Source organism: Falco cherrug, chromosome 4 (assembly GCF_023634085.1).
Source record: "Falco cherrug isolate bFalChe1 chromosome 4, bFalChe1.pri, whole genome shotgun sequence".
Taxonomy (NCBI): domain Eukaryota; kingdom Metazoa; phylum Chordata; class Aves; order Falconiformes; family Falconidae; genus Falco; species Falco cherrug.
The window spans coordinates 23,268,341-23,291,663 of NC_073700.1; the positions used below are offsets into that span (position 1 = coordinate 23,268,341).

A 23,323-nucleotide genomic window follows, 5' to 3' on the forward strand; every position below is an offset into this window, starting at 1 on the left:
TTGAAGACAAGGTGCGGGGTGACGGGGAAGGCTGTGTGAGCATGGTCCAGCTCTGGGCTGCCATGCCAGCTATGCAGCTCTCCAGCTGGGATGCAAGTCATGGGCTTCCTAGGGAGACCAAAACACCATCATTTGGAGTGTAACTGAATGCAGGACACATTCTATTTGTAAGGTTTTCATGTCTTTTGTTAAATGAAGTATTTAATGTGGATTACCAAGGGTCCAGCCTTTGAGACTGACCGCAGTATTTTGCCCTTCTTGAATTTTGGCTCGTTTTGATTTGCTGTGTGTTCTTTCAGTGGTTTTTTTTTTTTTACTTTTGATGTTCTATTTAAGGAAAACTATATTAACTTGCAATTTATGGTTCTTTTAGCAAAAATATTAATATTTTATTAAGTAAATCCTTCTTTATGTAGACGACACATCCTGATTCATTAAAATTTAAAGCTAAATTAGTGGAGCTTGATTTGTATTCCTGTTGTTGTGTTAAATGTTTCCATAAAAAGCACACTTTCCTCACCCTCATGTCCTCACAGCTACAGGCTTGTATCAGTAGTTCAGACTCTCACTAACTTCCCTTCCATTTGCTTACGGGTCCTAGTTTCTCACACAGGATTGGCATCGCTGTGATAGTCCTTGTTTGTATTTTCTTACAATAATAAAGAAAATTGTGGAGTTTAGAGAAGTCAGGGATTCCCTAAAATAACTAACCAAAATAATAGCTGCTATTAAACATCTGAGGGAAAACTACCAAAGGCTACAATTTGTCTTCGGTAGTTATTGTGGAGATAATAATTCAGGAAATGTTTCCCCAGTTCTTGTTTCTTTAATACTAATACAGGAAGGGCAACAAAAGGATGAGTGCTAATTTGGGTTTAGAAAGCGCTGAAGTGACGCTTTGTTTTCCAAGAGACTTGTCATCTTGGGCAGTCTTGTTCAGTTCTGTGAGTCTGAATTTCCTCAGCTGCAAAAGAGAAAAGTTGTTGTGCTCTATTGTGCAGGTCTTAATGGTAAGGACACTCCAGATTCAAGGGCAGCAGGTAAATAAGTGCTAAAGACCATCATAGGTGTTTCTTCTTCATCATTGTCCTCCTTCAGAGAAGGAGCAGAAATATTTTGCCATTTGCTTTCCTTAGAAGTAGTGCTACTGCTCAGTCTGTTGTCGATCTAATCCACAATGGTATATGTCCCCTTCCTACTCATAGTGTTTTGGAGTGAGAGGCAGCAGTAATGGAGAGAATAGGGCTGATTAATCTTGATAGGAGATGTTTTTCATCTAAAATTACAGAATAACTTTTTTACACTTTCTATTGCAAAAGTCAGTAGATAGACTGAAGAGGTCTTTAACAACGTATTTGTTAGTCTTCAAATATGCTATATCAATTTGTTTACTTTTTGTTGTCATAAGTTTATAAACCTGGTTTTACAAAATGTCTTGAGTTCTCTCAATCCTGACTGCTTCACATCTTTGTGCCACCTTTGCTTTTTCACGTCTGGCAGAAGTGTTCAGTAAAGGCAGGTGTCTGCTCCCTGCACACGCAGGAGCCAGCTCTGCCCCCCTGTAGCAGGTTTGTACATGAAGTGTCTCCTCTGAGTGCAGTTGACTCACCTGGATTTACATTTCTGTATCTGAGATCAGAATTTGGTTGATAACCAATTAAATATCTTATGGCATTTTGCTGCAGCAAACTTGGGATATAGTATAGTATTTACGTAAGGACAATATAATCACCATTTTTTTTTTTGCTTGCCTGATGTCAAGCACAGCTTTGCCTGGTACCCAATGCATGATTTAGTAACAATTGGCTGTATTTCACAGAAATCTACGCAAGGATAAAATGAGCAGATGTCTAATTTTAAATGGCTTGGCCAGTATTCCATGAAAAACTGTTGCAGTGCTTCGTTCTCCCTGCAGTGAAGTTGTGATTACAAGATGCCCACCCACCTCCCAAAAGAGGTCATGGAAGACCACCTCCTGCCTCTGTCTCCTTTATGAAGTTTATGTCAAGCTCTGTCAGCCCCTTTTCAGCCCCCTGCATGCAGATTTAGTATGCAATATTCATAGTTTGCATCCATTTGCAATTTGAAATGCTTTGCCCTGAATTTTAGGATCGGAAATTCGGCCAGCTGCATCCCTATTGAAATCCTGTACTGTGACCCCCAGAGCCTTTTTAATAGCAAAGATGCAGCTAATGCAATTAGACAATAAAACTCTTGACCACAGTAGTATTACCATCTGAAACCAGGCTTGTATTTTACTATGCTAGTGTTGAAAATGCACTTGTGTATTCCAAGGCAGTTGCATCAATATGAGGAGAAATGATTTGACTTTATTAAGCTTTAATGTGTTTCAAAAGCCAATAGTGCTAGTGGTGAAAAGGAGGAAATCTCCATGGGTAAAAGGAGGTGTGTCATGTACCAGCTGGTCTGCGCTTTTGAAATGTGCAACTTTTTGTTTGTTTGTTTGTTTTTTACTTTAGGAATAATTAAATCTCTAATGCTTGTGGTGTTCAAGCAGTAAGTAGTGAGGATGACTCTGTGGCTTAAGCACGAAGGCAGAGTGGCCAGGAGACACAGGTTCTGCTTTTGTGCCTTATTTTTCACTTTGAATTTGAGAAAGGTAATTAACTCTGCATGTTCTGTCTGGCCCCATGTACACCACAAATCCAGTAACAATAGATGTCCTCTTGACACGTGCACCTTTATTTGTTAGTGTCTGAGAAACCCTTGGAGGTTGCACCGTAGGAGGCCCTGTAGGAATGAGCTGGCTGCCCAGCTCCTGGCTGGCTTCTCTGAATGCAGCTTCTAATGCTTTGAGGTGCCTGGCAAAAACAGAAATGCGTCTCTCCTGGAGGAGCTGATGTGCCCGAAGGAAAAAGAAATGGATCACTCCTAGAGGAACTGCAGGTTCTCATGGGAAATTTGGTGATATTGCTTCCCTTTCTCTATATAGAGTTAACTCAGCAGGTCCCAGGTTTATGTTTCCGCATCCAAACCTCTACAAATATCCCCAAACTGTCAAAATAAAAAAAAATAATAATAAAAAAAATAAAACAATCCCTGTGAAACTGTTGAATCTTATTTTTCCAAGGATTTGTCTTCTGTATATCCTGTCACAGCAGTGCTCTCCATCATGTTCCCTGTGACTCCTTGCCATAGTTGTCTCCAAATTTCCCTGCAGTGCCTGAATGCCCCCCCACACCCCCGTATCGTGGCTGTCTGTGAATGGCATGGATGCGGGCTGGCTGGCCCAACAAAGGGGTGAAAGAGATGGTCAGTGCTGGGGGGATCTTTCCTCTAGCTAGCCACTGAGTTTTACTGATCCTGCAGACACATCCTTCAGAAATCTCTGCTTGTAGTGAACACGCTTCAAATTGGCCAGCACTTTCAAAAGTTATTAGGAAGAAAGTTGGTACAGACAGATGAAGGGGCAGACAGAGCGTGCATGTGTTCAGATTCTTTCGTATTTTCTTCTGAAATGTTAGCAAAATTTAGAAATTCCCAATAGCTGTGCAGAACAAATAGTAAAGCTAGTCTTGCTGTTAATTTTGAAATGTGATTTACACAAAGTGTTGCCCAGTAAGCCAGCTGCTACTGGATTGGAACCGGCAGGCACACACGTTTGATCTCTTGTATCGCTGAAGTGAGTGGCAGACTTGCATTTGACCGAACAGACAGTTTTGGCCTTTTCTTCCACCTCTGCCCTGTTTTCCTATTTCACGCTGACAATCTTTTAGGGGTCATTAGAAGGTTAAGCTCGTTCAAGTGTCAGTTTGCGCAGCTCAGTCCTGGCTGGGATGTGCGGGCGCTGCCGGGGCTGAGCCGTGAGCAGGCTGGGGACCTGCTGCTCTCAGTGGCCTGGCCACTAAGGGGCTCTTGCGGTACTGAGGTCCTGCATGATGGACCAGAGGTCTTGGCTCAGTACTGGGAAGGAAGCTCTCGCCTTCGTGGTGTGGTGGTGCACCCAGCTGAGATCTGGTGTTCATCCCATACCGTCCCTCCACAGCTTGCAGCACGGTGGTGGTTGTGATGCCCTGTTTCACCTTCACCCTCATCTTGGTGAGTAGTGAAATGGTTAGAGACATATTTATTTGCCATTAGAGAGAGATATCTTCTTAGAGCAAGCTAATACATTTTTTAAATTATTTTTGTTTTTTAGTTTGTCTAATTAACGCTGTACTTCTAGCCTATTAGTGTCTGCATAAGGTGCATCATGTTGTTTTAATTGCATCAGCATCTCCAGCTTGTCAAGTGTGCTCTTCCAGCTCGCTGTTATGGCTCATAAAGGTGCCACTGGGCACTCGGGCTCTGCTCAGATGCTGCAGCACATTTTCAGGATGGCTGAGGAAGATGTATCCTTGACTATGGATGGAAAACATGATGTCCTATCCATTATCACACTGTAGAGATTTCAAGCAGCTCTTGCATGAAACATGTCTCACTTCCAAAGCATCAGACGGGGTTAACTGTAAGCTCCAGATAAAATTAAAACATTTATCTTGTTAATTTGTTTGCAAACAAACAAATGCATATTAAAGATGCCTAAACAAACCAAGTGACGAGATAAACAAAGAAGCCTGTATTGTTTTATAGATGTGCCCTTGGATTGTAAATTGTTTGGTCACATGAAGCAGCGTACAGCTTGAAACATGATTGCTGGTTAAATGGAGCCTTTTGCATGCAGTGTCAGGAAGACTGGCTGCTTAGCTGTTCCTTACGCTTTTATTAATTTCCTCCAGCAATAAGTGATATATTGCCGCAATCTTTCTAAACAAGTGCTCAGAAGATTAATAGTATTGATAATTATCAATGTGGTTCCATAAACACGTACGTTACATAGATCTAACTCCCCTTATAAATACTGGCTCATGTTATATGGTGCGAAGCAAATCGCTGTGTAGTTATTAATAACTCCCTCCTCCTTGGGGAAATAGCTGTATGATGTTGCTTTCTTCACTGTAGGTTCAAGCCAGTATTTTAGAGGAGCATGAAAAATGGTGGGGGGGGATGGGTGGCAGGGAGGAAGTCTCTCTTTAAAGAAAGCGACATCCCCATACCTCAGAGTCACTGCTCTTGCAGCGCCCGGGGCGTCCCTATCGCTAGTGGTCAGCCCTCGCCCCCAGGGGCTGGGGAGCCACCACCCAGGGACGGTTCCCAGCAAGGCAGGGAGAAGGGAACTGTGCAGCTCCCATGCTGCGGTGGTTCTTCTCCCACAAACAGGAATATGTTAGTAACTCTGTAATCGCCTGTGCAATTTATGCAGATCCTGATCCACTTCAACACCTACTGAATCTGTTTGGGCTCAGACTCATCTGTTTACATGCCATAAACATCTCTGTTACAGAATTTGGAAATACATGTTATGAACAGCAAGCTAATGAAAAGAGTAATTAGATGTCTAACCTTCTGGCAAGGGACCTATATCTACCTGACTTTTTTTGGTAAAATATTCAGAATGGCAATTAGATCCAAGCAACTATTCAGTGGAGTTTGATGCTCAGGAATATTCTGCTAACAGATGGTATTTTTCTAAAATAATGTGTTCAAATCTATTTCTGTTTGTTGGTTTTTGATTCTGTGGTTGGGTTTTGTTTTTTTTTTTTCTTTAGAGTAGAACATGTTCAGAGCAGATGTATTTTTTTATTATCCCTGCCCCCCCCCCGCCCCCCCCCCCCCCCCCTTCCCCGAATATTTTGCAGCAAAAGGTAAATCTTTCTGGAGCCATATGCAAATCTCAGTTTATGGAAAGCCTGGGATTTCCCCAGTTTCTGGTGGAAAGAGAGCAAAAGGGCACCTGTATGGCCAGTCCGAAGGTTTTGCTTCAAATAGCAGGGATGAGAGAACTTCACCACAGTGACCATAGGGTTGTTGTGAGGATTTTAAGATGCTTTTAAAAGAATGTATTTTGAAGTATTTATCTGAAATTTAAAAACAGAAATTTGCCATCTCCCAACTCAGAAAATCTCAGCTCGAACAATTTTGCCTTAGGTTGTGTTACTGAAAGCACAATTACTGACAGATCAGTTCTAGCTCCTGTATCTGTAGAATGTATAATCACAAAACCCCTATTTGCAAATATATATATAAAATGTGTGTTTACGTGCCTTTATATGTGGATGAATGGATGGATGTATATACATGCACAGACCTTTGCAATATATAATCCTTAAGATTTCTGTTTGTTTGCAACATCTGAGTAAGCTCAAAGTCATGGTTCAAAGATTATGTCAAGATAAATAAAAGCGGGTATCAGTTTGCTTTCTCATTTCAGTTATTGTCACATAAATTGGCCTTTCTAGTGTCATTTCTTATTCCTGTTACAGAATGTAATGAGTAGCTGGTACAAAGATAATACATCTCTATTACAACTTGGAGCCTGAAATCTTGTGAGCTGGTGGGTTGACAGGAGGTATGCATTGTTCAGGTTTTAGACAGTCTCATTAAACAAATTCAGCAAATGAGTTCAGGATGTGATTTAAAATTAAGATTTTAAGTATTAAGCATGATTAGTATCTTTTGTTTCCATGTGTCAGTGAGAAACCCTGAGGTTTCAGCTGATGCAGCCACTTGTTGAAAATCACCAGCATTTACATTTTTAATGAAATTGGCTAAACCCTTAGATTTAATTAGTAGTACGTCACAGCATATTGACATACATGGAGATGTGGTTGTGTCCAGAAGTAACTGGGTTTCTGATAGCTGAAAAAATATGATTTATTTTAGCTGCTATTGCCTCATCAACATTTTTGGAAAGCAATATAATCTGGGCTGTCCTTTTCAATGGAAATACTGGTCAGCTGGTGCTGCTCCTGGTGAACTGCTGCCGACCCTGGTCCTCAACGGGGGCCACATCCAAATGCAGTGCTATTCCTTATCTTCTCATGGCAGTCTTTGGAAATGTTATTCTGCCCCAAAATAACTAGTTTTATGGTACATAAAAAAGTTCTGTGCTGCTGCTTTAGGCATTTACAACCCACTGAGATGAATTAAACTTACCTAAATGACCCTCTCCCCTGTGGCACTGTTACTGGCACCCCACATCTTCTGCTCCCCTGACCCTGGTCCCATCCCTCCACCCGCTTTGCAGTGTTGCATCAGTCACCGGGCGACATGCAGCGACAGTTGTGCCCGAGGGGCCACGGGTGCCCAGCTTTACGGGAATTATTTCACAGCATAAAAGCTGTTGAATGCACAGTCCTTCCAGAAAGGTCTGCAGCCTGTTTGCAAAGCTATTTGCCATAGCTGAGCTCAGTCTTCATTACACCGTCAGCCAAATTGTGTGCAGCCCAGTCAGAAATTTAAAGGTGAATAATTACATCAACATGTTACTAAAATACGTCCCAACTACATGTTTTAGCTAACAAGTTACCATGCCCAACATGTCAATAGTATAATGTATACTATAATAATAGATGTTGTTTACTTTGTTCTGTCATTAGATTCTGTAATCTTTCATTGCTCATGTCAACCATGACCGGTATGAACACCTTTAATTATCTTGCAGAATTAACTTTCAGCCAACTGGAAGGGAATTTTTCAAACCACTGGCCCGCTGAATGACCATATGCTAATTCCTTAGTCCTCCATCAGGTCTCCAAACTGTGCGCTAACAGGCAGCAGGACTGAAATCACGTAGGTCCTGCTCACAAGCTGTGATTACAGCCTGACTTGGTAAGTGCTCTTGGAATAAAACCGATGAGGTTTGTAGTACCACAGATGGTTTTGACGCATTAGGTTTAGAAACGGCTGCTGTAAATAATTTTTATTCAGATAAGGGCACAACCTCAAAATACATGATAGTAACCATGTGAATCAAGCAGCACTTCTTCTGTACCACAGAAGAGAGCTAAACAACTCATTGCAAATCATCAATAAATGCAGATAATCCTGCCTGTATTTGGGCTTTCCTTGAAAAGAGCCTTAGGTAGTGCATGTTGTCATCCAGAGAGTCTCAGAGCATGTCTCCAAGTGTCCTTCAATACTCTCATGCCAAACATTTAGCATGTAATGCCAAATTAAACCCGAAAATCTTGGGAGCAGCATGATGTTGACTGCATTAACATCCACATTTATGCACGAGAAAGCTGAGGGGTATGTAACATTGGCAAATAGTTGGAATGTGTGCTGCGACAGCTGGTACCTGGGTGGGAGTCCTGTGCAATCATTCTGCAGCAAGGTCTTCTATGACGTGAATCAGAAATCCTGCCAGGGTGGCATTTTTTGGTATGGGGAAAGTAATGCAGAGAATGGAAGCATTAGGAGGCTTTGATAAGGTTGGGTGTGAATAGAACCATCCCTGACAACAAGTACCCGCAGCTCTTGGTCACCACCATCTGCAGAATTAGAAAACAATCCGCAAAGAGCCAGACCGTTGCGGACCCCTTTCCTCTCTGTTCTTTGCCATGCTTGAAAATCATGGAGACTGTGGGTTTTTTTTTAAAAAAGAAAAATAATTCAGTGAGTTGAGCTTTCTGTATAGATTTTTGCTATATAAAAATAGGAAGGCAATAGTTAAATCTTACACCTCTCACTGAAAACTAGCTCAGATTTGGAATTAAAGATGTGAAATGTCATTTCCTATTTGTTATTGACCCATTTTGCCTTGGCGGAAATGTGTACCGCGTGAGCTGCACTACCGTAGGCAAAGCAAAGTGAATTAAGCTTTATCAGCTTTTGGCAACTCTGAGCATCGGTGTAATTTTCCTCGAGGTCTGAGAATGTCACAAGGTAAAACATTTGTAAGGATATAAATGCTAAGAGAAACCAGGCTGAGCAAATATCTGAGACGTATTACATATCTTTTCAAAGATAGAAATCTTTTCAAAGATATCTTTTCAAAACCAGAAACATAAGGAGCTCATGAAAGGTATAATGGAAAAAAATTACGTAGCAGAAAAGTTAGTGAGTTCAGAATTTGCTTCATCTTGTGGTGTTCTCTTAAATGTTCGTGAGCCTGCAGGCAGACTTACTCTCTGAGAATGAGTAACATAAGAAATAGAAGGTCAAAACATAAATCGCTATGTTTTTAAAATAGGTGATGTTATTGCTCTTCACACATCTTCTTAAATCCTCTTTTGCAAGGCCAATGTGTTTTTGTCAGCAAATATATTCAAGAGCAAATACTTTGCTGGGATATTTTATGGATAATTAACAGGTTTGGTTGCTTTTCACAGGAGTAATAATGTCAGTTTTTGTGTTACTGAGGGTGTAATAGTTCTTTTTTTAATACCTCAAAATGGAAAGATGCTTTTCAATGACAGATATGCTTTGTTGTGTTTGGAGAAGTTCACCCAACTATGCAGAGAAAAAGACTAGGTGTGTGCAGCAAAGCTGTTCTGCTCCCCACGCAGCTACTTTTCCACTGCTCTGAGAGTAGAAAGCAGGGTACAACTTGTCCAACAGCACATGAGCACTTGGCATTTTGCAGATACCTGTCAGTAGAAAACTCAGGTTCCTAGTTAGATCCTCTGTGGTCTTTAGCTGCGGTTTTGCCAAACGTTTCCATCCTTCTCCCCCTTTGTTTCCATCCAGCGGGACCCCCCGTAACTCCTGCTGTAAAGCTGCAGCTTTGGTCAGCTCTGTGTGTTGCAGCTGCTTTCATCCCCCTCAGGCGAAGGAAGGCTGCTTTCTGTTGTGGGTAATCTCCAGTGGCATTGAGATATTGTACCAGCTTTTATGTTTGCATCTCATCCTTGCCCTGGCGAAGAGATTTTGATGGAAAAGACTTTCTTGGTTAAAGTCTACAAAGGCACATGGGGACATGTGATTAGCATGGTAGGCAATGGCAAACCAAGGCTGTGCATAGGAAAAGGGAGAATTTAGGAAGTATCAGCAGGATAGCAATTGCATTTCTGCTTCTAGATCGAATGCATTAACTTTTGTCTTTTCCTTTGCAGAGGAAGTATAATCTTTTGTCCTGGAGGTAGTGGGCAGCAGCATGGGGGTTTGTGTCTAGTGAGCCCAGCAGGGCAGCCACCAAGACACTTCTCACGTTTCTTTCTTTGACATCTCCTTATCCACTTCAGATTTTCTCTTGCAGTTTCTCTGGTGTGGTAGAAGGTGTTTGTTTAATATCCCCGTATCTGTGAGTCATGAGTGCCTGGCGTTCCCTTTCCAGAGGTCAGGATGCAGCATGTTTTCATGTTTGTATGCAGGGGATGAATGAAGCATGCAGTGGTTTCTGTTGAGATGCTTATGTTTAGAGGATTGAGGTGTGCTTTCCGTATGCAAAACCTAAAAGTCCGAGTAGCGAGCAGGACTATAGGCTTTTCCACTTCAGCTGCCTGAGATTCTAGTTCAGCGTATCCTCAGCAGGTGTGGGCCAGCATCCTCCAGTCACGCCAGTCATCCTTTGATTGTCAACAGCAGCCAAAGCCTTGCTCATTTGTCTCTTTTCATTTATCCAATTTGCATGTAATTTTTTTAATGTATTGTATTAACAGACATGGGAACTATTGGCCTAAAGCTGTTTTTGTAGGTCCAAAACATAACCCAGCTGTGTTTTGCAAAATTAATTTTTGCTACCGTACAGATGAAAGTGCCAAGGATAGTAGAGTAGAAATTGTGATGATTGTGTAATATTGAGCCTGTTTGCTTTAGAGGGGAGAAAGAAATCCCTTAAAGGGTATTGAGAAACCTCTGCACACATCAGGGCCATGTGAACAGCCCTTACAGTTTCTAGCATTTAAGCAAAGCACAGAGGTTCCTGACAGAGAACATGTATTGAGTGGGTCAAAAATAATCACTTTTTAAATGTCCCTGAATACTGATTTCTGTAGAAAATTGATGTGGTTTGCAGCAGAACTATAATGCTGGATATATAGCATCCATTTTAATGTGTCTCAAGCTAATCGTTCATATGATAGGCAATAATGGCCACAAATAAACAGCTGCAAAGGGTCTTTAGCTAGCTCTTAAAACTTGAGGGGAAGCCTTTATTTGCTTTGTCTTCCTTTTTTATTTGTTTCTTCTCCCACTAATCTGAAAATGTACATTTTATATGAAAATGATGCGTTAAATGATTCCCGTGAAACAATCTTGTTTACTTGTTAATTGCACCTTTTAATGGCGTGGAGGATATGTATTTGACCATTAAAAGTAGCATCCGAGCATCTGGCTCCCAGTGGTAACTGTGAATTGATGTTTTATTCCATTCTTGCAACGCCTGTCCTTTAGACTGGCTGGTGAAGGGTAGTGCAAACTTAAACCTTTCGTTGCAAAAGCAAATCTTGGGTCCCTTTTCCTCTCAAAAATACAGCTGGAAAAGGCAGTGCAGGCTTTTCTCCTTGATACTCTTGCAAGAGGTTTCAGTTCACTCAGGATGTAGGGAGTTTACATATGGTCCCCCAGTCATGGGGCAGGAGGTGAATGCCATCTCATAGAATCACAGAACGTTTTGGGTCAGAAGGGATCTTAACAACCACCCAGTGCCACCCCCTGCCGTGGGCAGGGACACCTTCCACTGGACCAGGCTGCTCAGGGAAGCAAGGCGAGGGAAGGAGTGGGGAGGAAGGTTCACTGCACTGGAAGGAAGGTGCACAACTGGGAGTATGTCAGACAGCTAAATATTTAGGGAGCTCAGCTAGAGGGAATAAGATACCAGTTCTGGTCCTTTTACTTTTCAAAGAGATGGAAGGGGGTGGGGGGGGAGGTGGGGGCAAAGTGTTAGGTTGTTATTGCTTTAGTATGCAAAAATGGGATGAGACACAAAATTCCTTAGCTTTCTAAGGTTAATTAAAAAAAAAAAAAACCAAACCAAAAAAAACCAAACAAAAAACCTCAGGGTTTGGGTGGGTTGCTTTTTCTTCTTTGCAAAATTTTAGTGGGATTTCAACCAGACCAATACCATCATTGTTTTAGGCAGGGTGTGATTGGAGGGCCAGTATTAATTTAAATACGAAATCCATGGAATGATCTTCAGTTTCAGCCTATGCTGCTGGGTTTTTCCATTTTGTCTGTCTGCCTGCTGTGATGTGCTGGTTCTGTACAGACAACACCAGTGTCCCACGCAGCTTTCAGAGCAGAAGCAGCTGCCAGCGTCGGTCCTTGGTCACTTTCCTGTGCAGCAGCTGCCCGTCGCAGCCACATCGTCACGCAGCCACATCGTCACGCAGCCACATCGTCACGCAGCCACATCGTCACGCAGCCACATCGTCACGCAGCCACATCGTCACGCAGCCACATCGTCACGCAGCCACATCGTCACGCAGCCACATCGTCACGCAGCCACATCGTCACGCAGCCACATCGTCACGCAGCCATGTCACTTTCCTCTTCCTCTCCCTGCTCAGTTTCAGCAAGATGTGACTGTAGCACCAATGAAAGACTGGCCCCAAGTGCAGTATAATTAAAGTCCCATCAGCCAACTCTAATTTTCTGTGTACCGTCTACAGTTCTTTTAGGGACCAACTGATTGAGTATAACCTGAGCAAGGTAATCTAATAGTATTAACAACGCTGCAGCAATCCAATTAGGGCCTAAATGAGTTAGGTACTAAGTTTCACTCAGAATTTTGTATTTCTTTCATCTTGCTTCCCCAGCCTGTGTGTCATTTGCCATGCACGCTAGACATGATGAGAAAATTACTGTACCATTGATGCAGATTCTTTAAAAAGGGAAAACTGGGAGCAAATAATTTGACTAGAAAATACTGGTCTTTGAATCAGCTTGGGAATTAGTAGGATAAATAAACTAAAGAATTTTGAGTTGGCAGGCACCTCAGGATAAATGCTGTCCAAATTACACACATACCATTTGGTACATCTCTAGTTATTACCCTTTCCGTTTTCAAAGTAGTATATCAGATTTGGCAGAAGTGTTCCTTTTTCACAGTCAGAAATAACAGCAAAAAAAAAGAAGTTATTAGCTTGTAAGCAGAGATAAACAAACATAAAGGGCTAATCCTTTTCTCAAAACTTGGTTAAGGTCAACTCATGGCTATGCCATGAAAAATAACTCAACTCAGAAAAGGAGTTTTCAGGAGAAAAATCAGAATTCCTGGATTTGCTTCGGGATATGCCATTGTCATCCAGCCTTGTTGTTCAGGACTTAAACGCGCCCATTGTTGAGCATTATGCGGATGTTTGAAAAAAGCATTTGAACATTTGATTTTGCCTGCTTAAATAGTAAGCAATTGCTTTGCCCTAATGTTGAGCTCTCTTTCATGTTCTTTGGTACTTCGGATTGTGGGTTTCTTGCCATCCTGCACCACGAAACCCTTCAGTCCCGACGCTGTGGGGTGGGCACTGCACAAGTACTGAGCTACGGGTACGTGGGACATTCTGGCAGAGTCAGTGGGCACATGCTAAAATGTGTGTGCTGATGGCTATGGCCTCTCATCTCACTGTGCCCTGGCTTTGATACACCTGACCATGTCCTTCGCCCCGTGTATCGTGTACTGCTGCGTTCGCATCCTGCTCGGAAGTCCTCAAATGGAGAACAGCGTGGGAGTCAGCTAGACCATTTTAGCCTTCTCTGTTAGGAGTCATATAAAAGGTATCCGTGTCTATTATTTACTGTATACCTCATGACATTTCAGTTTCTTATTTAAATTCTAGCTGCGGACTCAATGATCTTAAAGGTCTTTTCCAGCCTGAACGATTCTATGATTCTGTGGGTATATTTGAAATGAGATTCATGCAAACATATCCAACCAACGTAAAAAGCAGAAGGAAGTAAAGACCTAAAATACCTTTGATTGAAGGGAACTTTGCTAATGCTCTTTCCACCAGAATAGCAAAATATCACACAGTTTTTCTTCTGTAAGTATGTAACTGCGCCACCTCACTTTGAGGTCTTTCATCTTTTCCCTTTTTGTTTTGCATTGCAGTCTGTATGTTGCGATCAGCCCACTCCTGTTGACATGCTGGTGTTGGGTGTGTGTGGGATGGTTGGGGACACAGCGAGTCTGGTGCTTCATCTCATAGCAGATGCTGAGGGTCAGGCAGACCCAGAGGCAGGTTAAGGGCCATGGTCGTTTGGTGACCTGTTGTTGGTGAGAAGGAGCAGGTTCCTCACTGCGGGCTGTTCTCGTTCGTCAGAAGTGCCAGGCTGCATTTTCAGATGTGTTTCACTGAAAGTCGTGACACTGAAGGACAAGCTAGCTTATGCCAAAAAGCATTAAATGCTTAAGAGAGGGGTGTCAAGGCTACTCTTTCCATAGGTCTGCTTTCATTGCCCCGGTTAGTAGCCAGCAAGTGGTAAATTGCTCCTTTAATTAAGCAGAGTTTTATCTCCTTATATATGACAAGAGAAACATTGGGAGTTGGCAGGAGGTTATGAGCAGTGAGATGAGTGGATTTTTTTTCAGACCGAAATCGCAGCTTATGGGTTCTGCCAGTGACGACATCTCTGAGCTCTGTCAAGTGGCACAACCGTCCTGGTCCCATTTGCTAAACCGTACAGCTTTGTAAAAAGGGCTTAATACTGTTTAACAGACAGCTTTACATAAATTCCTATGAATATATGTAGGCACATCTGCTCTGCATACCTCCGAGTTGAAATCCTAATTCCTGCTTGGAGTTTGTGCAGTCACTAATCAGGAGGAAACATACCCATGTCTCTTCAGGAACAGAATCTGTGTCAAGACTTCATTATTTCTGACCTACATCCTACAATTAATTTTTCTAAGAAATCTAAGAAATTTTTTGAGACTGTTAAAGAAGCAAAACGAACTCTGGCCATTAGTGTGCAGTGGGTATAGCTCGCGTCTCCTTCGTACTGTAAGTGCTGTATGAAATGAGCAGCCTAATGAGGCTGATGCGTGTGGAGTTCGATGGGGCTCTGTACCGAGGCTGACAGCGCATCTAGCACTGAGGGACATTCCTGGGATAAAATGTCACGTAAGAGGAGAGTGGCAGGAGTTTTCTCAGCCTTGAGATTTTGCTGAGGTTTGCTGCGGTTTGCTGCGTCCTCCTGAGTAAAGAACATACATACTTTGTTTTCTGCACAAAATGGTTAACCTCATTTTGGGTTTTGTTCAGGGATTCTTGTTTGGCCCATTAGTTAAGTGATATATATATTTAAATTAATATAAATATCAAATGATGACGGATGGTGATGCTCTCCTAGAATATTTAGCTCTGCAGATCGAACCAAAGAAAGTCTTGACTTAGCAGATTTGTCTCTAAAGGTGAGCCCAAACAGTACGTGCAAAAGGTGTTTCTACATAGCTCTTATTTTGAGCGCTGCATGTCTTTTATGCTTTATTGCTGCTGAGGCACAGTGCTTATCATCTCACTTGTATAATCAGCTTTCAGACATGGCTGTGAGTGAAGGCTATTGTGTTGCTTATTAGTAAAAATTCAGGTGCTTTCTGTTCTGTCTGTCACTGCCAATCTTAAATCATTGATCTTTCCTCTCTACAGATGTCTGGGAAGAATATTTTTGAAACATTTGCATAAAACGTCAAAAAGACCTACCTGTTTCTGAGATTCAATTTAGGAAAAAAAAAAAATTACAGTTTTTCTACACGTGCAACAGCGCTGGTTTGAATCAGGGATGGGCACAGGCCTTCATGGCAAGGAGCTGCCGTTGGTTATGGCCATTACCACCCATCGCCTTCAGGCCCAGCTAGAGGACGTTGAGGAATCACACCTTCCGTCTGCTCAGTAGGGAGTTCCTTTGGCCAGTGTCACTAGTGAGCATGGTCCTGGTTCGGGCGGTGCCAGAAATGCAGGAGTTCAGACAGGAAAGAGCTGAAGCTTCCTGGGAGAGGGGTAAAGCACCCGATAGATGGATTTGCAGGACGTCTGGCACAGGCAGGCTTAGGCATTAGCAGACTACTTGTCCATACAGTGTGAATCACTAGCTGAACTAAAAAGAGGCTATTATTCTTCTTAATCTCTGTACTGCATGAGTTAGACCTTCCCCCAGAAAAAAAAAGTTTTAACAGTTTAGCACTTTTTAGGGTAATTTCTCCTTCATAACTGTGTCTCTTGAGTAACCTGCTGGTGATTTCAAGGTGATCTATACTCTAATTAAACACTGGTCCATCCTTCCGTGTTGAAGGAAGCTCCAGCTGAAATCAGTGGGAATGTCACTTGATTAAGGCATCCTGGGCTGGTACCACAGTGAGCTGTCGTTTTCCCTGTATGAAGCTGAAACCTGATGTGTAAATATCCCGTTAACGCCTTGCAACAGATTCAGCCCTGCCCCCTCAACAATGGATGCCTTTAGAGCTCCTTTCAAAAAAAGAAAAAAAATCAGATAACTTATGCTACACGGGTTTGTACTGTGCTTAGTTGTAGCAGGAACTCAAGGAAAGCACTTGGAAACCAAACGTTCCTCTAAAAATACCTGGGTTTGGTTGGGGGAGAGGGAAATAACTGCAACAGAATAAGCAGCGATAGACAAGGGCTGGTTTTATTAATTTTCAAATGATTACATGATACTCTGAAATTAAGCCTAGCGTGCAAGAATGGCAATGTTGTTTCTTATGTGGGAGATGTTATTTTCTGCATGTAAAACATTAAGAGCACCATAAGCTTAGCCTATTTTGTGAAATACAAAAGACAACCAGTAGACTGGATTCTCTTTTGACCAGTTTGACAATGAGGTGTGCTGGCAATGAACCACTGGGTGCAAGACGAAGGGCAGCAGCAAAAAGCCCCAAACACCCTGTCACTCATCCTTGGCTCAGGACTGATGATAGATACTGTCATTCTAAGCCACTTACTTCAGAATGAAGAATTGTCTTAGATTACCTCTGCTTTCAGAAGATAGGTGAGAGCAAATTTATCAGTTTAGATAAGAAATGTGTATTATAAATGCACGTTTGGAAGTATATGCTCTTCATTAATTAAAAAAGATTACACAGAGGATGCAGGATGAATACTAAAGACGCATGGCCCATCCCCTTCCATTAGTGAGAAGACAACAGGAAGCCGTAGTCGGATATAAAAGTATTAAAATAATTAAATTTTAGTTTTATTGTGTGTCAACAGAAATATATGATAATAAGCATTTTTTCAAAAATTGTAGATTAAGCATTTTTCTCTACATCAGTGTTGTGCTAAAAATGCCCTTGCTTTAATGTAGAACAAATAGCCTTTGGATCTCATTAAAGATGTTATTATAAGTGCTCAGTGCAACTTGCTTCTGGTGTCCTTAAAGCAGGTAAGATTGGTAGAAAATGATGACAAATATTAAATGAAAGAAACAGTTAGATTAGGAAAGGAAAGAGAAAAATAAATGAGGTTTTTATGTAGGTTAAGAACTGCTTATTATGAGATCACCAAGAAGGAGTTACAGTGCAGGAACAGAAGCGATGAGTTTAGTTGAGGTTTAAATCACAATTCATTTAATCTGTTGAGTGAAACGTGATGTAGATGCTATGCAGATTATTATACCTGTACCCAAATACCAGCTTTCCTTTACTCTAGGTGACAAGAACCAGTAGCAGGGGGATTCTTTCCTGATACAGCCCCGCGTTCGGTGTGAGCAGAGCAGAGCAGGGGGGACCCTTTCCCCAAGGCACCCACAGGTATTAAAGGTGTTAAAGTGAAGTTAACAGAGAAAGGTGCAAACAGGTGACTGGCCTTCGGTATAGCAGTGTAAGCCTCCACCCAGTGAAACACTGGTGCGCCAGCCCATCAGGCACTGGGGGTGCAGACCCCATCTCCCGGCACGGTGCAGGGTGCCAGGCATCTCCCCTGTGCAGCAGCCCCTTCCTCACGCGGGAGCAAACGTGGGAGCTGGTCCCACGTCTTCCAAAAGCTTTCAGGAAAATTATTTTCCACACATATTCATAAAGCGCTTTGCACCGTGGGATCCCTGCCCACACTGGGGCTTTCCAGGAGCTGTCACAACATTAATGAGAGGAAGAAATTTGGAGCTGTGTGGTTCCTGGGTAAAAGTGATCCTGGGGGCATTTTGCTCATTAATAGGTATCTGAATCAGCAGGTGTGAAGCTGAGGGCCTGGCATTATGGGAGTGTTGTCATGATTGCTTGACAACGTTTCTGATTTGTGCTGACAATAAAAAATTGTAAGTTTTTTGACTGGAAGACTTTGAGAAGTGATGAGTTTCCATCATCTTCAATGACAAAGTTATGGTTTGCTTGTCCTGTCCGCGTTGATGGGCAGGACGCTGTCCGTCCCCACAGCAGTTACATTACGGCAGAAACAAGAAGGGCAGCAGCAGGAGAAACTACACAAAAAAATGTATAAGGACTTGTAACTTCTGTTTATGAAGAAGATAGTTTGGAGGGATTTAAGATAATTAATGCAGCAGAGCAGGGAAACCTAGAAGATTTTGCTTTTCCTCTGAAGTAGGTTTCTTTTGAAGTGTCCCAAGACACCTAAACCCCCTCGCTAGCACAAACCATGTCATCCCTGGCGTCGGGAGGAGGGCAGCGCTGGGCTGATGCTCCATCTGGCTGGTGAAGTGCTCCTGTGGAACAGCGCTGGAAGTAGGGAGGAAAAAGAGCTGTCACGAGGCAGGGACGAGCTGCAGAGCTCAGGACCAGGTTTCAGATCTATGCAGGGGGAGCAGGGGTGCACAGCAGCCCCGGCCCAGTAGAGATGCTCTTACTGCAGTGGGGGGTTGGGTTTGGACACCATTACCCCTCGGGTTCGGGGGCTGCTGGTTAACATGTCCTACTTCTGCCCTGCACAGGTTTCAAAAGCTGCTTTGAAGTAGCTGGATTTCTACTTTGATTTGAAACAAGGGAACAGTAGGAAAATGAAGAGGCAGGAGTGAGCTCAGGCTTTACCACATTTTGGGGTGCTGGGGTGTAACTGGACTCAAACCTGTGAGGAGGGCACCCGGGTTTAGAGGACGGCTCCCAAGGCAGGGGAGCGAGGGCAAGCAGAGCTGGGATCAGCATCGGTCCCCGCGGGAAGGGGGAAGGATGCAGTGGCTTTGCAGAGCTGGTACGCTGCTGCGGCAAAAACAATCATGCTGCTTAAACAGAGTTTTTGTAGTTTCTGGGGATTTTTTTGCACTATCCTGAAAAGGCATTGAGCCTGCATGGCCCAGAATGCAGTGATTTGTTCATCACAAGCAAAAACTATCGGAGTTTTTTTGCCTGCATCACCTTGCAGGCTCCACGCTTGTCTTAAGGCTTTTCATCAACCCCCTATAGGCAGTGAAATTAAAATAAGTTACAGTATGAGGTGAAACACCTTATTTGCAGTGTCTGGGCAAATCATTGGAGTAGCTTTGCATCCTTCTCTGATAGTCTGGCTTATCGTTGCCGTTATCTTTTGAAGGGATTTTAGCTGATATTTTGCAGAAGCTCTGTTGACTATCTGTTATTGACATATTCTTAGCTTAAAACCATTATCATGTTAAAGCCCTGGATTTAGAAACTAATTACAAGACATTAATAGCTAAGCCCTAAGAGCTAAGTCATGCAAATATTGCTATCTGTAAAGTTGAATATACAAAAAATGTTTGAACTGCTGACTTAGTAACTGGAGTCTAAAAGCAATCTGTAAGGTGGCAATAAATCTGAGCACAATCCTCCGCAATTGTTTTCTAATGTGTCCATGAAATTAATGGCACAGTTGTTATGAAAGTCGTATCGGGGAATGTGGCTATTTTTTCCCTGAGTAGGTTAATTATCACTAATGTAATTATTTTTGTACTGATTTCTATTTTAATCAAACTTTACGTGAAACAATTTTGTTCAGAACAAATAGCTTATTACAGGCATGTTTGTGGTGGTGAGAAAAAAGGCAGCAATGTTTAAATTATACACATATATTGAGTTACTTTATTCATTAAAATGAACAATTATGTTAGGCCGTATGAGACAGACTAAGCATTTCTTGTTAATGTTTGTTCTGTAGTGAACATAATGAGAATTTATGTTGGAAATGGATCCCATCCCTTTAGCTTGAGGCATTTGTGAACTGGGCGATAGATACGTGGGAGTTAGGAGAGCTTGGGGATAGGAGGAATTAGAATGAGCCCTACACCAGGAGGGATGCTGCACTGCCCTGTGGTTGTGGGGAAGGCACTGGAGCTGGGAGAGAGCTTTCTCCGCTCTTTTCTTTTGGGGTGTGTTTGTTTGTTCAGTTTTTGGTGTTTGTCCTCTGTACTGTGGTGGCAGGGCAAAACAAAGTGTACCACTGTAACGTAGTGGCTCTAGCAGATCCAAGTGCTGTGGAGCAGGGCCAACTTTAAAGTTCTTTACTGATCAGTTGTTTTGAAAATCCTGCAATGAACCTGTTGTGGTTTGGGATTTTTTTCCCCATTTATCAGATCGATTTGTCAGTGCATGAACTATAACATAAAACTATTGAAGGTGTGCCACTTAATATGGTAAGTGGATGATGGGTAGATATGTGATTTTTCAAGACATCAGGCATGTATCTACAGTATCTAGTGCAGTCTAGGTTTGGCATGCTTCCCAAACCTGGCAGAATTGCAATGGAAGAGTTTGTTGTGTCCCTCGTACTGACTTGGTCAAGCGTTAATTTTAAGATGTGAAATCGCTGGGTCGCTGTCACAAGTGAGAGCTTGGGCAGGACGCACAGTGGGCTGCGCCGCGGCTGTGGCCCATGGGCACATCAAGCAAGAAGCCACCAGAGCAGGGTGGTGATTCCTGCCCCTGCATGACATGCTCTGCTGTTGTTTTTGTTGAAGTTCCTCTTACAGTAGTTGTGGGCAAAAGTTATCCTTGCTGTTTTATCAGGATTTTATGGTCCTGATCCTGAAACTCTGAACTGAGAAAAATCTTTTTAAGTAAGCAGTTTCTAGTTCATAGCGACTAAAAATATTGGGGGAAAGTCATTGAATATAAGCAGGTTTAAGTTTAAGTAAATGCAAGAAATGGCTGAACGTAACAATTGCTTGCCACAATAGAATCTTTTTTTTAGATCCGTGTTTTCAAAAGCTAAACTGCAGTAAAAGATGGGAGGAGGAAAGGGGGACAGGAAAAAAAATATATCAGGCACAATTACTCGGTCATAAAGCAGCCAAATACACAGATAAACAGTTTATTGCTTTTGTTTGCATTTCTGCAAGGAGTTATGAAACAATAATTTATTTCAAAGACAATTTATTTTTTCAAAAATACTCTTTTCTGAGTGGGGAAAGCGTCTCTAGTTTGACTCATGTTCTAACCTGCCAGCGCCAGGCTTTGGTGCTGGTGCCTTATCTGACGGGCAGTTTTCATCATTCATTTTCTCACCAGAAGCAGCAGAACGCTGCAAATCTTTATGAGGCCAGTGATACAGAGTTATCCTGGTGTTGTCTCAGGAGACCAGAAAAAGGACTTTCCATAATTTTGCCTGATCTTCTGTTTATCTTTTTACACACAGTATCTGCACAGAATAAAGTACCTTTAGGCTGCCCCAGCTACCCAGCAATGCCACAGAATACGTTCGAGAATATGGAAATTCATGTAGGCATAAGGGGTGGAATATGATAACACATTAATAATGCTGTGGTTCTGTGAGATATTAGCATGCAGAAGATTGGTGAAAATCCTTTTGTCACTGCAGACTGGATCAAAATCCATGAAGTGTAGGATGCCTTTCTCACTTCCTATCAATGCATGCTGTAAAAAGGGCATCAAGTAACATCTGTGTTTAATAGTTACGATGGAAAATGAAGGCTCCTGACTGGATTGATGGGTCTTACTTTCTAGCTGTACAAACCCAGGTAAGTTATAGTTACCCTGTCTCAGTCTGCCTTTAAAAAGGACGAGATACAAATCGGTGATGGAGAAGAGGCAAGTTGCAGTCAGTTGGTTTCTTAAGGAATTGTCATGAAATTTTCACATCTCTCTTACGCGTCGGAAAATCCAAGCCCTGGTTCTCGTTGCTCACTACCTCTTTGGTTCCCTTTTTGGCTAATGTTATTTGGCATGCCTCTGCAGTAAGTTACGTGGACACGTGCCAGCTTACTCCAGCTCTCTTGTGAGGCATGCACACAAGTTGGGAGTTCAATTCCAGGTTTCTAAAGGGCTTGCTAGCCTTCAGCTGGAGCAGTGATGGAGCTGGGTATAGGAATAGATTTCCTAGCTCCTGGTGCACACTTTTCCAGTAAGACCAAACTACCATTTACTGCTGCAATTAAACGAGTCTTCGTATTCTCCTGTACCATCAGTATTCCTTCAGCTTCTGTAAGCTACATGCCTTCAGCTCAGCGCAGTATGAAAGAAAAGTTCATGGATCTTTTTTTCTTTTCTTCAGAATAAGTTGTGAATATTGAAGGTTAATGAAGTTTCTCAAGCGGTGGCAGACCTCTCAGGGATTATTTTTATAACAATCACAGCAGAGGCTCTTGGTAGTATAATATTTGAGCAGTGTGTGACTGAAGGGTTGTGGGCTTTTTTGCAAATACATGAAATGAAGATGATACAAGATCTCTTTCGAATTGCATTAGGAAAGTGACACTTAATCCTTCAATTTAAGACTTGCAAACCCCAGTCTTCCTGTATACAATAATAATCAAGGCAGCTGATAAAAAAAATTAATCTTACAATTTTTTACATGTAGGGAAAATAGTGGAACTTGTAAGCATTTAGGTTACCTAAAAGAAAAACACAAAAATTTTGTTTTAAATAAAACTTGCTCGCATCTATCCCAGGAGATCAGGCTTTATATTTGGAAAAGCTATGTACCCACACAGAACAGTTATTGGAGCCACTGAAGTGTCGCTGGGCAGCTGAGTTGGTAATTGGTGCAATGAATTGGCGCTGGGAATGTCAAGACCTTTCCAGTGGTTCCAGGCCGGATTAGTTCAGGGGGGCTCCAACGCTAAACCTCCCTCATTCTTGGAAACTGGTTAGTGGCTTTAGTCTGGAATATTTTCAAATTATTTGTGAGTCTTAATTTTCTGCAGTACTTGGGAGCCCTTGTAACATACTTTGGACTTCAGCGTTCTTGAGACTGCAGAACAAGTGAGGCTTTCCGTTTATTTAGTATGACCATTCATAATTTGTATTCCCAGAAGCATGCATGGTATTTCGAAAGCGGAATGTGACTTTGAAATGAATTATTATCTAATTATTGCATTTTTCATTGATAACTATTTCCTTTGTCCTTCATATTTCTTACATGGCTCACATTGCAGCTCTTGCCATGTTCTCACTGATCCCACACCCTATGGAAGACACACTTCCACCTCATTAAAAATATTAACCTGCTCAGTAAGAGTTCCAAAAAGTATCTTGGAATCTTGTAGTATCTCCTGTTCTGGTCTTGGTAAGAAGCCTTGGCTCTAGGCGCAGGGGAAGCAGTTGTGTGACTCTAGCTCCTGCCCTCCCTCAGGCCATCGCAGTGTTCTTACTAACTTTCATGAAACAAGGAAGAGGTTTAAACTCTGCCGTGTTATGTGATGTTGTGTGTCATTCCGCCAGCATTAGCTA

The 23,323-nt window shown here is 42.2% G+C and overlaps 1 protein-coding gene across 3 annotated transcripts in view; it reads left to right on the plus strand.

The window, feature by feature from the left end:
- GRM7 (glutamate metabotropic receptor 7) overlaps positions 1-23,323 on the plus strand; it is a 304,125-nt gene that overhangs the window by 211,512 nt on the left and 69,290 nt on the right. The gene's annotated exons all lie outside the window — the stretch shown is intronic.